Here is a 13,337-nt window from a genome sequence, read left to right on the forward strand (position 1 = left end):
TACACTGCCACCCCTATTTTGTTTATTCTTTATTTTGAAACAGGGTCTCACTAAGTAGCCGAGGCTGGCCGTGAACCTGCGATCTTCCTGTCTCAGCCTCACAAGAACTGGGATTACAAGCATGCCACCATGCTTGGCTAAAATCTTTTTTTTTTTTAAGTCTTGCTCTAGAGCTCTACTGTCCGATATACTCGCCACCCACCTCAGGTGGCTATGAAGCATTTGAAATGTGGCCAGTACAAACTGAGGTGTGCTGTAAGTAAAAAGGACATAACTGATTTTTAAGAATTAGTATAAAAAAGTAAAATCTCTCAATAATTTTTATACTGATTATACATTATAATTATATGTTGGGTATGTCACACTAAATAAAATATAGCTGGGTGCAATGATGCACGTCTTTAATCCCAGTACTTGGGAGGCTGAGACACAAGGATCACAGGATCATGGCCAGCCTCAGCAACTTAGTAATGCCCTCCATAACTTAGTAATACCCTGTCCCAAAATAAAAAAAAAAAAAAAAATCAGGCTGAGGATATAGTTCAGAGGCAGAATATCCATGGGTTCAATCCCCAGTACCGCAAAATAAATTAATTAATAACTTGAATTTAATTTCATGTTTCTTTTAATTTCTAATGTGGCTACTAGAATATTTACTATTGCAGCCAGGCATAATGGTGCATACCTGTAACCCCCGTACTTGGGAGGCTGAGATAAGAGGTCTACAGGTTTGAGACCAGCCCTGTTTCAAGATAAAAAAAATAAGAGCTGGGTGTGGTGGCACATGCTTGTAATCCCAGTACTTGTGAGGCTACTTAGTGAGACCCTGTTTCAAAATAAAGAATAAAAATCAGGGCTGGGGATGGAGAAAGCCCCTGGGTTCAATTCCTAGTACCACAAAAATAAATAAATAAATAAATTGATTAATTAAAAAATTGGGCTAGGGTTTAGCTCAGAGGCGGAATGCCCTTATGTTCAATCCCTGGTACCAGATGATGATGGTGATGGTGATGATGATGATGATGATGGAGGATGAAGAGGAGGAGGAGGACCAAGATGAGGACAAGGAAGAGGAGCAGGAGGAAGAGGAGAAGAGGAAGGAGAAGGAGGGAGAAGGAGTAAGGATTTGCTATTGCATATACAAATCACATTCTATTTCTGCTGGGTGGTGCTGATCTAGTGGATCCCAGAGAGCCATGGTCCAGTCTTTTTTCTTTTTTAATATGAAACTGGGGAATGAATCTAGGGATGTTTTACCTCTAAGCTACTCCAGCCCTTTATTATTATTTTTTTAAGAAACAGGGTCTCATTGAGTTATTGCACTGGCCTAGAACCTGCCATCCTCCTAGCTCAGCCTCCCAAGTACTGGGACTACAGCTTGTACCAGCACAGCTATGGTCCAGTATTAACCCAAAACCTTTGCAGTAGCCCAGCTCAAGTGAACCTTAAGTTTGAGATTTCTTGTCAAAGAGAAGTTAATGTCTTCTTTGACAGAGCAAGAAATCTACAACTTTAACGTGTACCAGGAAATGCACCAGCCGACACTACTACAAACAACTAAAATAAAGACACCAAACAAGAAACAAAACAGGGACCCGCAAGTCAGAGCTGCAGAGATGTTTCCACTCGCAGACTGTGGATTTAAGTTCATGTATTTATTAAACCAGGCTCTTCATGGTGATTCTGATGTTTAGGCAATCTCAACTACAGAGGCACAGCAAAGTTTGTACCAAGTTCTCTCAAGATGTCTTTCCAAGGCGAGCACAGTGGCACATGCCTGTAATCCCACTGCTTGGTAGGCTGAGACAGAAGGATTGTAGGCTTGAAGCCAGCCTCAGCAACATAGGGAGACCCTCACCAACTTAGCAAGACCCCGCTTCAAAATAAAAAAATAAAAAGAGCTGGGAGTGTCATTCAGAGGCAGACCCAGAGCCTGGGTTCAATCCCCACCCCCCACACTGAGTTCCGGCACCCTTCCGCCCAAGTACTGTACAGATCAAAGACAGTCTGCTATACTTTTTCCCATCCTCCAGCCATGTTGATTCCCTCACAGCCCCCAAGTCTTCAGAAGACAAATAACAGGGATTTGTGAAGGCCTCACAAATCTCGCTTTCCATTTCACCATCTCTAATTGTGGTGCTCTTTCATCAAACCAGTCCTGTGTGCCACCATCAACTACATCTCTCCATCTGACTTGTCAAATATTCAAGATCAACACTGCGGCTTCCTCTCACTCCAGCAGATCTAGTGGCCTTTAGAGATTAACATCAGAAGCAGGCTGGTGGGGCTTGCCTGTCATCTCAGGACCTGGGAGGCTGAAACAGGAGATCACAGTTTCTGGACTAGTCTCAGCAGTATAGTGAGACCCTCAGCAACTTAGTAAGACTCTGTTTCAAAATAAAAAATAAAAGGGGTTGGGGTGGAGCTTGGAGGTAGAATTCCTCTGGGTTCAAACCTCAGTATCCCCCCCACAAAAAAGCAGTAATGTTTTATCTTCTCTGCCATATCTCTCCACACACACAAGCTTAACACTACCTTTGCACCCTTTAGGTGCTAAACTTTTTAAAACAATGAGTTGCTATTTTGTATAAGTAACATTTTTATCATAAGTAATCATTCTAAAAATAAAAATGTAGTCACAACCATAAAGTCACAATGACCACAAAGCAATATCCAGGAAGCTTGCTAATACTTCAGGCCAGCTTCTGATAGCTATAAATATTTCTGATTTCATACAAGTTTAATGGTAAACACATTTTCACTTTAGAAACAAAATCCCTCCTTTGCCTTTTCACTTCATCCATTCCCCTGGCACCGCAAAGTCACTCCAAGTACAACTGATAGGTCGCTAGAAGAAATAGTTGACTTTGCTACTCACAATGTTTGTTAAAACATTAGTTTAAGCGCCAGGTGTGGTGGCGCACTCTTGTAATCCCCGCGCTTGGGAACCAGAGACAGGAGGATCGCACAGGTTCAAAGCCAGCCGCGCTGGCTTAAGAGATCCTGCTTCTAAATAAAAATATAAAAATAGGTCTGGGAGTGTAGCTCGGAGGTAGAAGGGCTTCCAGAAACCCCAGTACTACCAAAAAAAAAAAAAAAGAAGAACATTAGTTTAATACAGTACCTTTTGCAGGGTAGAGGAGTACAGAGGGACTCTGGGGATTGTACCCAGGGCATTCTACCTCCAAGCTCTGCCCCCAGCCCTTTTTATTTTGAAATAGGGTCTTGCTAAATTGTTGAGGCTGGCCCCGAACCTGTGGTCTTCCTGTCTCAGCCTCCCAAGCACTGGGATTACATGTGTGCACAACCACACCTGACTTAACACAATATCTTTGACTAATGATAATGTGTCAATGTGCTGGTACCTTTGAAAACAGAAAAGTTTTGGCAAGTTACAAACACTGATAATATTCAAGTAAGCCATCCACTCTAGGCCTGTACTACATTAATGAAAGACACAAAAGTGTAAAGTGCACCTCCGGCGGGGTCCCCGGTGAGGGAGGGCAGGACCCAGGGCCTCTGCCTCCTGGCCTTGGCCCTTTCCACCCCAGGATCGCTCTTCCTTCTGGCAGGGTAAGATACAAAGAGAAAAAGAGAAAGGTTACAAGAACAGAGTGAGATCAGCTCAGCGTGGGCTTAGGCACTGATACCTTAGCTGGTGGGCTGAGTCACCACAGGAGGATGCAGCCAGAGAACCCAGGAGGCCTGGGGTGCCTGACAGGGGAGGGCACCCCAAGGTGGCAGGAGAATAAGAGGACATAAAGGTTTAGAAAGGAACCATGTCCCACATGGTGCCCTGTGGGAAGCCTAAGAATAAGTCAAGCTAAGCATGGCAACCCTCCTTTCTGGCCAACTGCTCCCCAGAACATGAAAAGAGAAGCCTGCATCGCTCTTCCCAACACCTCAGCCTCACCCAGTTTGCCCACAGGTTTCAACTGGCAAACCAGTAAGTGCTATCAGGGAGTATAATCTGCTGAGGACACCGTGTAGCAGGGCCCTCCTTTCCCAGGGAGGGCTGGGCACCTGCAGGGCACTGTTTAAACAGCCCAGGGAAAGTGTTTCTGTTTAGGAAAATAAACCAGAGAGGCACAAGATTACTAAAAGAGCCACACCCACCGCAAGCCAGTTGGTGGGAAAACAGACTCCGTGGACTCCACCTAATGAAGGGAACAGACAGTCTTTTCTGGCCTTGAAAAGATTAATAACTGAGACTGTTAATTGCTTCAGAAGAAAAGCTCTCCAGGTGAAAGCTACACAGTAATGGAATCTGCCCAGCTGAGGCAGCTGTGGAAGAATCATTTCCATTTAACATAACGAGTATTTTAAAGATAGCTTATGGGTTTGTCATTTGAAAAAAGAAAAAAACTACACATTTTATTGCATGTTTCTGCCCCCCAAAAGGACAACCGAAACAGTTTAACTTCACTCCCCAAAACGAAAGCAAAACAAAGTTTGCAAGAAGGCTGAAACCAACAAAATGAAAAAGTTAACACTTCAAAAACGAAAATCAAGTCGCACTAAACTGAATCAAGAATCCGCTCCAGAAGGGGTCTAAATGCTAATTCAAACAAACAAGAGGGTGTTGAAACAGGGCTGGTGTGCAGAGACTAGTCTGCGCCTAACCGAACGGTTTCGGAAACACACCCACTTAAGAGCTGAAACATGGTGTGTTGTCCCGTTACCACAAAACAGATCCCTAGCAACCATGAACGATTCATCAGCGCCTGGATGACGCAGACGAGGATATTCAAGCAAAAATGCGTGGGGGTGGAGTGTGGAGGACGGGGTTCCCCAGCAGAGCCCTTACCACGCTGTCCTGGACACTGCAGTCTACGGACTGCCCTGAAATTTTAAACCAAACAATGCACAAAGGAGGAGGAAAGAGAGTCCCCTCTCCATCCCTCTGAATCATCTTTATTTAATAGAACCTTCTTGAGAGCACATACTTTTCTTTTGGTTTTATGGTCCTGATTAATGTCTGAGTCACAGGGCCCAGTCATTCCCCGGAATTCCTGGAATCCTGCCCAGCGGCCTTCCTTGGTCGGCAGAGCACTTGCTCTCCAGAGCAGTATTTGCTATCTACAGAGCCACTGCAGAGAAGCCCTGGCTCTCAGAGCCTGTCAGTCCCCTGATCTGAGGTTTAAGGAGACCGGCAGGAAGACGATGTTACCTAGCTTGCACCAAAACTCTGTGGGGTGGGAAAGACAGTCAGTCCTTCATGCTTGTAATTCAGTTTCAGGGAGTGATGGGCCACATACCAGCCACCTACAGAAAAATGTCTAAATACAGGATTCAAACACTTCCACACTCCAGACTTAATCCACCTTTCCTTTTAATACCTTCTGTGGGCGCATGCGCAGGCACACACCCTACCCAGAAATCAGATTGGACTAACTCCCCACCTAACAGGCTGCGCACCTCCCCTCCATTAGAAAGGCTATCTTGACTAGCTGCCTTCCAAAGGAGACTTCAGATACAGAAAATCTTAACACCCTTTCTCACCCCCCCACCCCCCAGGCTGTGTGCTCCTGTAGCTCTTTGTGTGCCTGAGAAACATTAGTGTGTGCGGGCCACCTTTAACAGTGTCCACCCAGAGGCCTCTGACTACTTACTGTGTCCTCAAGCATGGTGCCTGGCTTAGGGTACATATTTGATCACATGTTGGGATGGTTTCTTTACATTTGAAAAGGCCTCTTTTTCTTCCTTCTTTCCCTCTATTGAACTTTTTGTTTGTGTATGGTACTGGGAACTGAACCCAGGGGTAAATCAACCCTTGGGCTGCACTTCCAGTCCCAGCTCTACTGTTTTACTTGTATTTTGAAACAGGGTCTCACTTGGTTGATGAGTCTCAGAACTTTCTGGGTTGTCCTTGAACCTGTGATCCCCCTGTCTCAGCCTCCCAAGCCTGGGATTACAGGCAAGTGCCACCACGCACCGCCATACTAAGCATTTAAGCACATGTCCAGTTCCATACATTCTGAGATAGAAGCTTTGATTCTGGCCTCTGCAAATCCTTGCAAGGCCCAGCTGATCACCCCCTGGTCAGTCTCCTTGCCATCCCAACAGCCTGTCCCCACCCCAGCACGGCCTCGCCACTATAAGAGGGCTGGTGAGTCCCCAGCTCTGGCCACGGGGCAATGTGGGCATGTAACCGAAGGCCACAGGAGACAGGATGTGCAAGTGGCCTTGGGACTGGGACTCTGATTTCCTGGGAGCCAGAAGTGTACAGTCTGGGCCTGGAGAGGAGGCAAAGGGCATGGAGGGAGGGTTCCACGTCATGGCCACTCCCTGAGGTCAGAGCATTCTACACCCAGCCCAGGGCTGGAACTCAGCCACTCGGGTGCTGTCCTGTCCCCTGCCAAGTTGAGCTCAGATGGTTTTTTTGTGTTTGTTTTTGTGGTACTGGGGGTGAAAACCAGGGGCTTTCTACCTCTGGGCTACACTCCCAAATCTATTTTATATTTTATTTGGAAACAGGTCTCACTAAGTTGCTGAGAGCCTCACTAAGTAGCTGAGGCTGGCCAAGAAAGAACCTGTGATCTTCCCATTCTCAGCTTCTGAGAGAGATTACAAGCATGTGCCACCACGCCGGGCAGAACTCAAGATGTTTTAAAAGCTTCATCGTGTACCCTGAATGGGAAGTTTGGAAGTAATTTTAGCAGAACCACCCAGAACACAAGTGTGGATCTCCTGACACTTCCTGATGACCTGTCCCCCAAACAAAGTAGCTGAAGATTATTTCTGCCAATGGGAAAAGGAAAAATCTATCAGACGGTGACTGGGAGGAAGGAGGTTTTTTTTTAAAGGACTGGAATTTCCTCTGGTGTGGCCTAAACCAGAACAGGGTGTGGCACCAGAGAAAATGAAGGAAGATGATTTTCACGTGCAAAAAAAGAGGAACATCCCGGTTCTATCTCATTCTCTCAAGCAAATCTGAAAGATGGTCGCAATAACTTTAAATACCACATCCTGGAGGTGAACAAAATCAACGCTGGAGTCTGTGAAGCAGCCAGATTAAAGCAAAGAGGTGCCCAGCCATCTGACAGCTAACGTTAGTTTTGGGTGTACAGTTCACTTATTTTTCTTTCCCCAAGAGCTTGCTTAAAGTTTTTGAGCAGGATTATGTTCATTTATGTTTTAACTTTGAGTAGAACACAGTATATGCTTAACAGATATTTTGTGGAACAAAAGGATATTGAAAGCAGCCTATTAGAGCCTGGAACTCATTTTGTGACACACCCAGCCTCCGCCTTCCCTTAATGAAAAAAGCCCAGCAGGCCCTACACACTGCGCCAGCAAAAAGTGAGACAGAGCCTCCTGGACATGTACTAGTGCCAGATCCTAGGTCCAAAGGTCCAGGAAGAGCTAAGAGCCCTCAAAATCAATAGCAATTACAGAAGAGTCTCTGCTTTGCCAGGAAAACTACTTAAACCAGATTAGCCAGGAAACCGATGGCCATGACTGCAAGTTTAATGTCAATCAATAGGGTTCTTGACAAGGGGGAGGATGCAGGATGTTAAATATGGAGACTCCAGCCCAAGACAGCTCTCCATCTAAGCAGTCAGAGTCCCTGCAGGCGGGCCACCCAATCACCTGCCTCCCACTGAAAGATTCAAAGGCACCGCAGGGGCAACAATGCTTTGGGAGAAACCCTTGGAACTTGTGGGTAATAGCTGGCCTTAGAAGACAGAAGAAACTCCAAAGGAGGAATGCTTAACACGCATGGCCGCAGAGGACATCTGGCCAGCCCTGGTTTCACCTAAACCCTTCCTTCACATGGCCTGAATGTTCTTCCATACCCTCAAATTCCAGAAATAGCAGATTCACTTAGGTAAGCGAGGTTTTGTTCACGTTCTTTTTGGTAGTGGGGACTAAACCCAGGGGCATTCTACCTCCAGGCTACATTCACTCCTTTTTAAGATAATCTATTTTGGAACAACATCTCATTAAGTTGCTGAGGCTGGCCTGGAACCTGCAATCCTCCTGTCTCAGCTCACAGGTACTGGGATTACGGGGAGCACCACCACACCCGGCTCTTATGTATATATGTATTTAGGTAGGTGGGTATTTATTTTAACACAACGTCTCTGGGTTGCTGAGATTCTGAGGACCACCAACCATTGGTGACCTAACAGTGATTCAATTGCTAGTCTCCAGCTGGATGGAAGTTCATTACACAGGAACAGGGAAGAGGCTGGAATGCCTGAGGACTGAGACCAAAACACAAAGGGGAGCCGGGCGTGGCCACACGCTTGTAATCCCAGCGCTTGGGAGACTTACCCTTGGTTCGAAGCCAGCCTCAGCTACTTAGTGAGGCTCTCAGCAACTTAGACCCTGTTTCGAAATAAAGTATAAAATAGGTCTGGGAGTGTATCCCGGAGGTAGAAAGCCCACCCACAGTACCACACACACAAAAAAAATTAAAGAGCCATACAAATATTTCAGGGATTTAGTCTTCCTATCCACACAGGGCCCCTCAACCTCCCGCCTCCGTCTTTTGCCCCTGAAATCAGCAGCACTTACTTCAATATGCAGGTTAAATGGGGCTTTCTGGGGTTGCCTGGAACCTCAGAACTTCTACACGTTTTGATGGGAACGTGCATTCTGCATTCAAACCACTAAGTTGGCGCAGGCAGGGCAGGGCCTCATCATGGGCGGAACCCCTGGCAGAGTGAGGCCCGGGCCCTGGAGCTGAGGCCGCTGGTGAAGGCCACGCACCCACCTGCAGGCTGCGCAGGGCCTGGGCGCGGCCGATCTCACTAGGAAAACGCCACTGCTGGACCTGAGTACAGCACTTCTTGTTTTCGGTACACTTTCCAGGTTTATTTTGAATGGGCATCGTCGTTAGCATCTGCATTAATATCCCGTTAGGGCGGAGGAGTCCTGACAGCACTCACAGCCCGGACCGCTGCACAGGGCGCCACGCCCTTTTCTGCCGGCCAGTCCCGGGCCCACTCACTGCCCAGTTTGCTCCATTCCCCGGGCCCACTCACTGCCCAGTCTGTCCCAGTGCCGCCAGGCGGCCTCCCCGGACCGGGGGCACCCGCCCGTGCAGACGGGGCCTCCAGCGGGACCCTCCTCCTGGCCTGAGGTCCCAGCCGCCCCCTCCGAGCCGGTCTGCAGCAGGAGCAAGCTGGGCTCCGGAGTCCTCGGGGCGCCCTCCCCCTGCAGCCGGCCGAGCGGCTCGACGGCGCGGTCCTGGGGGCGACGCGACCCCCGGCCGCTCCCGAGGGCAGCGGGCTCGGTCAGCCTAGAGGGGCGGCCGCCCCCGCCCCCACCCCCGGCCAGCCTCGCCCGCTTCCCGCGAGGGCAGGAGGGGGTGCACGCCGGCGGCCGCCAGCTCCCGGGGCTGGGCCGCTTACCTGGGCCGCCGAGCTGCGAGGTCCGCGAGAGCGCCGCGCGCAGGCTGGGTGGGGCCTTTATACCCGCGCGGCGCCCGGAGTGGGCGAGGCCACCCCGCCCCCCCGCCCCCCCACCCCGCCGCCTGAGTCACCCGCCCGGCCGCCCCGCTCCCCGCTCCGCGCCCCTCTTCCCGCCTTCCTCGTTTTACTTCTAGAGTGCCACGTCGAGGTCTCCGCCCCGGCTGGGGTTAATAAACGAGCGAGACTCTGGTAGACTCTGGCTCGCTTAAGTTGTTTAAAAGGCTTTTAGGCATCGGTGCCACGGAGGGAGGAACTGTTCCAGGAAACATAAGTGTGGGTTCCCCGAGCTGGGGCGCTGGCATCCAGCCACCCATTTACCGTCTGCTAAGCTTTGGCTGGCCTCGGCCCGCGAGGGCGATTCTCCGGGTCCTGCCCCGCAAAACCCACCCGCCTGAATGCCGAGAGCTCGGGAGGCCGCAGCCGGGGTTGGGGATGGGGATGGGATGGGATGGGGTGGGGTGGGAGGCCGAAGCTGGAGCAGCGGGCACAGCCCACTCGCACCCCCCAAGCCCCGCCCGCCCCAGGGCCGCGCCCACCGCGCCCTGACAGCTCTGCCCGGCCATCCCTGCGGGTGGGCCGAGGCTTTGAACCCCCAGTTCCAACAAAGAACTTTCCTCCCTTCCTCCTTTCCTGGCTGCTGGGATTTTGCGCAGGAGAGCCAGCTCCCTGGCTGGGTTTGTGGTTTCCAGCGTTTCTACAGCTCTGCGGCCGAGTCACGTTGGCAGCATGTGTGCGAGCATATTTGTGCGGGTGACTGGGCCAAAGCTGTACGCTAACCTCAACTAGCAGAAAGGCCTTGCTGGGATGCCCAGGGCCCTTGGCTTCCTCTTGGAGCCCGCTCCTCCCACACTCGGCGAGTTCCTCCAGTGCGAAGCTTTTGTGTCCTCTCTCCCATCCAGTGCAGCAGGGGCTGCTTTGACTTTCCACTGAACCACACCGCACTCCTGGGGCCTGGAGCGCTCACTGCCTCATGGAGCTGGCTGCAAAGTCCACACGACTGGGGTCTCACCAGAGACAGAGCTCCCTCTCACACAGCTGATCAGTAGAAAATATAGGGACACACTAACAGATAATAAAGCAATATTTTTATATAATTTGTGGTTTACAACTTGATACAATTTACTGATTTACAACTCTTCAATTTCCACAGCTTTGACATTAGAAACCATGTTTATCTGCCTAGTTGGTGCAAACATACATTTTGGAATATAGGAGAAACGCAGGCCAGCAGAAATCAGCCCCCTCCTCTGCCCCTCAGGTCCGGATCCAGTCTCTCTCTCCTGCTTGTGCTGTGGGAGGTCTTCTACAGAAGAGGGCCTATATACCTTCCACCAAGTCGTGTGGAACGTACATAAGTTATCAAATATAAAAAACAATCTTTTGCTTATCTTGAGCATCTGCAAATCAAAATGTGCATAGATCTGTGCGATGTCAGAACTAGAAAGAAGTAGGCAGTGATGTTATCATAAAGATGAGTGAGTAGAAGCCACGGTTTGCTATTTCTGAGGAATGTGAGGTCACTTCTGCTTGCAGCAAAGAACTTTTGAATATTCATCTAAAGATTCTCTTTCTTTCTTCCTTCTTTTTGCGGTTGGGGAGAAGGTTCACTCCATTAGAAATCACAGATGATATCTGCTGCTGTTCATTTTATCTTCTAAGTGCTTGACCTTACAGGTTCACACTTTATATACTGTACTTCAGCATCTCTAGTACTGTCTCGTAGCGATGAGAAATACCTGCTGAATGTTCTAGAAAGATAAACTTATTCACAAAATGAACAAATGTGAGAGTAGGAAGGGGACTTAGAGGAAGTCATATCCCGTCACATCCTTGACTTTTTTTTATTGAGGTGCTGGGGATTGAACCAAGGGCTTCCCATATGCTAGGTAAACAGTACCACTGGGCTACAGGCCCACCCCCTCTTCGATTTTTGTCTATGAAGAAATTCAAACCCAAACAAAGTCTCCTGTCCAGTCTAGGGATTAAATAACATGCCCAAAGTCCTTGTACCAGTTATTTACTACAAAGAATAAATTACTCCCTGAAACTTGGTGTTCAAAACATAATTAACTTTTTATTTGCTCATAATTCTGCACTTTGGGCAGGACTGTGTGGGGAGAGATGGCTCTGTTCCCCATGACACTGGGTTGGAGACTGACAGTGGCTTCATCTGCCTGGAGCTCAGATGGGTTGCTAGAATGAGAGAAGGCTGACGACCCACATCTGCGGCTGAGCACCTCTCTCTCCGTCATTCGTTCCATGCCGGTACAAACTCAAGGATCTAGAAGCCTCTTCTGTTTGAACTGTTTCTCTGTCCAAGCTAACAGGTCTTTCAGCAATACACGTTTCTTAAACAATGTGGGTTTTCTATAAGTGTTGCCGAGCTTCACGTCATGCGCTTGATCCTGAGGTCGTCTTTCTTTGAAAGCCACTGGCTATAACTCTGCCTGAAAATCAATCAGATTCCTTCAGTGCAGGTCTTCCTTCTTGGCCTTTATAACACGCAGCTCAAATGCTCATTGGCACTTCCAACATTCCCCAGAAATCTCCTTGGTTAGATCCACAAGTTCACCAGGCACATGTGCTGCCGTTCCGGTACCAGAGGGAGCAGGAATGCCAAACATCCTGCAGCTCTGTGACATGATACAGGGTGCCGGTATATCCTTCCACAGCAATTTATTCACTTCTCTTCCAATCTCTAACTCATAGTGTCCTCTATGGCTACCACCTAGCAGTAGAGTCAATGTCAAATATTTTAGGTTTTTATTACAGTAACACTACATTTACTTACTAAATTTCTGTTCTATTTACCCAGAATGAAATAAACCATCTCCCAATCTTAGATTCTTAAAATAACCACCACCATTTACTTGTTCATAATTCTGCAAAAGGCAGGGTACTTGGGACAGTTTAATTCTAGGTCTACCTAGGTAGACCTAGAATTAAACTCTTTTGACCTTAGTGAGGCTGGAAGGTCGAAAAGGGCCTCTCTTCAAACCAGGGCGCTGTTGGCTCCAGAGGGGACAATACAAGCTGCCAGGGCCAGAACTAGGACAGTGACACTGTCACTGCACTGCACTGGCCAAGCAAGTCACATTACCCAAAACCAAAGCAGGGGAAGGAGGTCCACCCTCATCGAGGAGTGGCACGCGTCTACGTGGATGGAAGGAACTGTCGCCATCACCTTCCCGTAGCCTACCAAAATCTTTGAAACTCGTTAAGGAGCTGAAGCTAGAATATATTTTTCTGTCTTTCAATCGACTGTTTTCCCCATATGCCACATTTCTCAGATGCTGTCACTGTTTCAGTGTGATACAAGTTGATGCGGGGCTCTCTGCATTCTATGGCTTGATGCTCACTGGCCGTAAAGCCACTCTTCCCTTGAGTCTGTTATCAGCAAAGGCATGGCCAGAAGAGGAAAAGGGAATGATCTGCTAAGTCCAACATGCAAATAATAGGCAAAATGAAGGGGAGACAAAGCAAAGGATAGCTGAGAGCAATACAGAAAATGCCACAATTAATGGAAACACAAAACAAACCAAGGCACATATTATCATAAAATTTTAGAACAATGAGCTAAGCATAGTGGTACATGCCTGTAATCCCAGTACTTGGGAGGCTGAGACAGGACAGTTGTGGGTTTGAGGATAGTTTCAGCAATCAGCCAAGACTCTCAGCAACTTAACAAGACCCTGTTTAAAAAAAAAAAAAAAAAAAAAGGCTGAGTCCCGGCGTGGTGGCACACGCTTGTAATCCCAGTTCTTGGGAGGCTGAGACAGGAGTATCGCACAGGTTCGAAGCCAGCCTCAGCCACTTAGTGAGGCTCTTGGCAACTTAGTGAGACCTTGTTTCCAAGTAAAATATAAAATAGGTTGGGGAGTATAGCCTGGAGGTAGAAAGACCCTGCTGGGTTCC

Source organism: Muscardinus avellanarius, assembly GCF_963383645.1.
Source record: "Muscardinus avellanarius genome assembly, chromosome: 3".
In the NCBI taxonomy this organism is placed as follows: Eukaryota; Metazoa; Chordata; class Mammalia; order Rodentia; family Gliridae; genus Muscardinus; species Muscardinus avellanarius.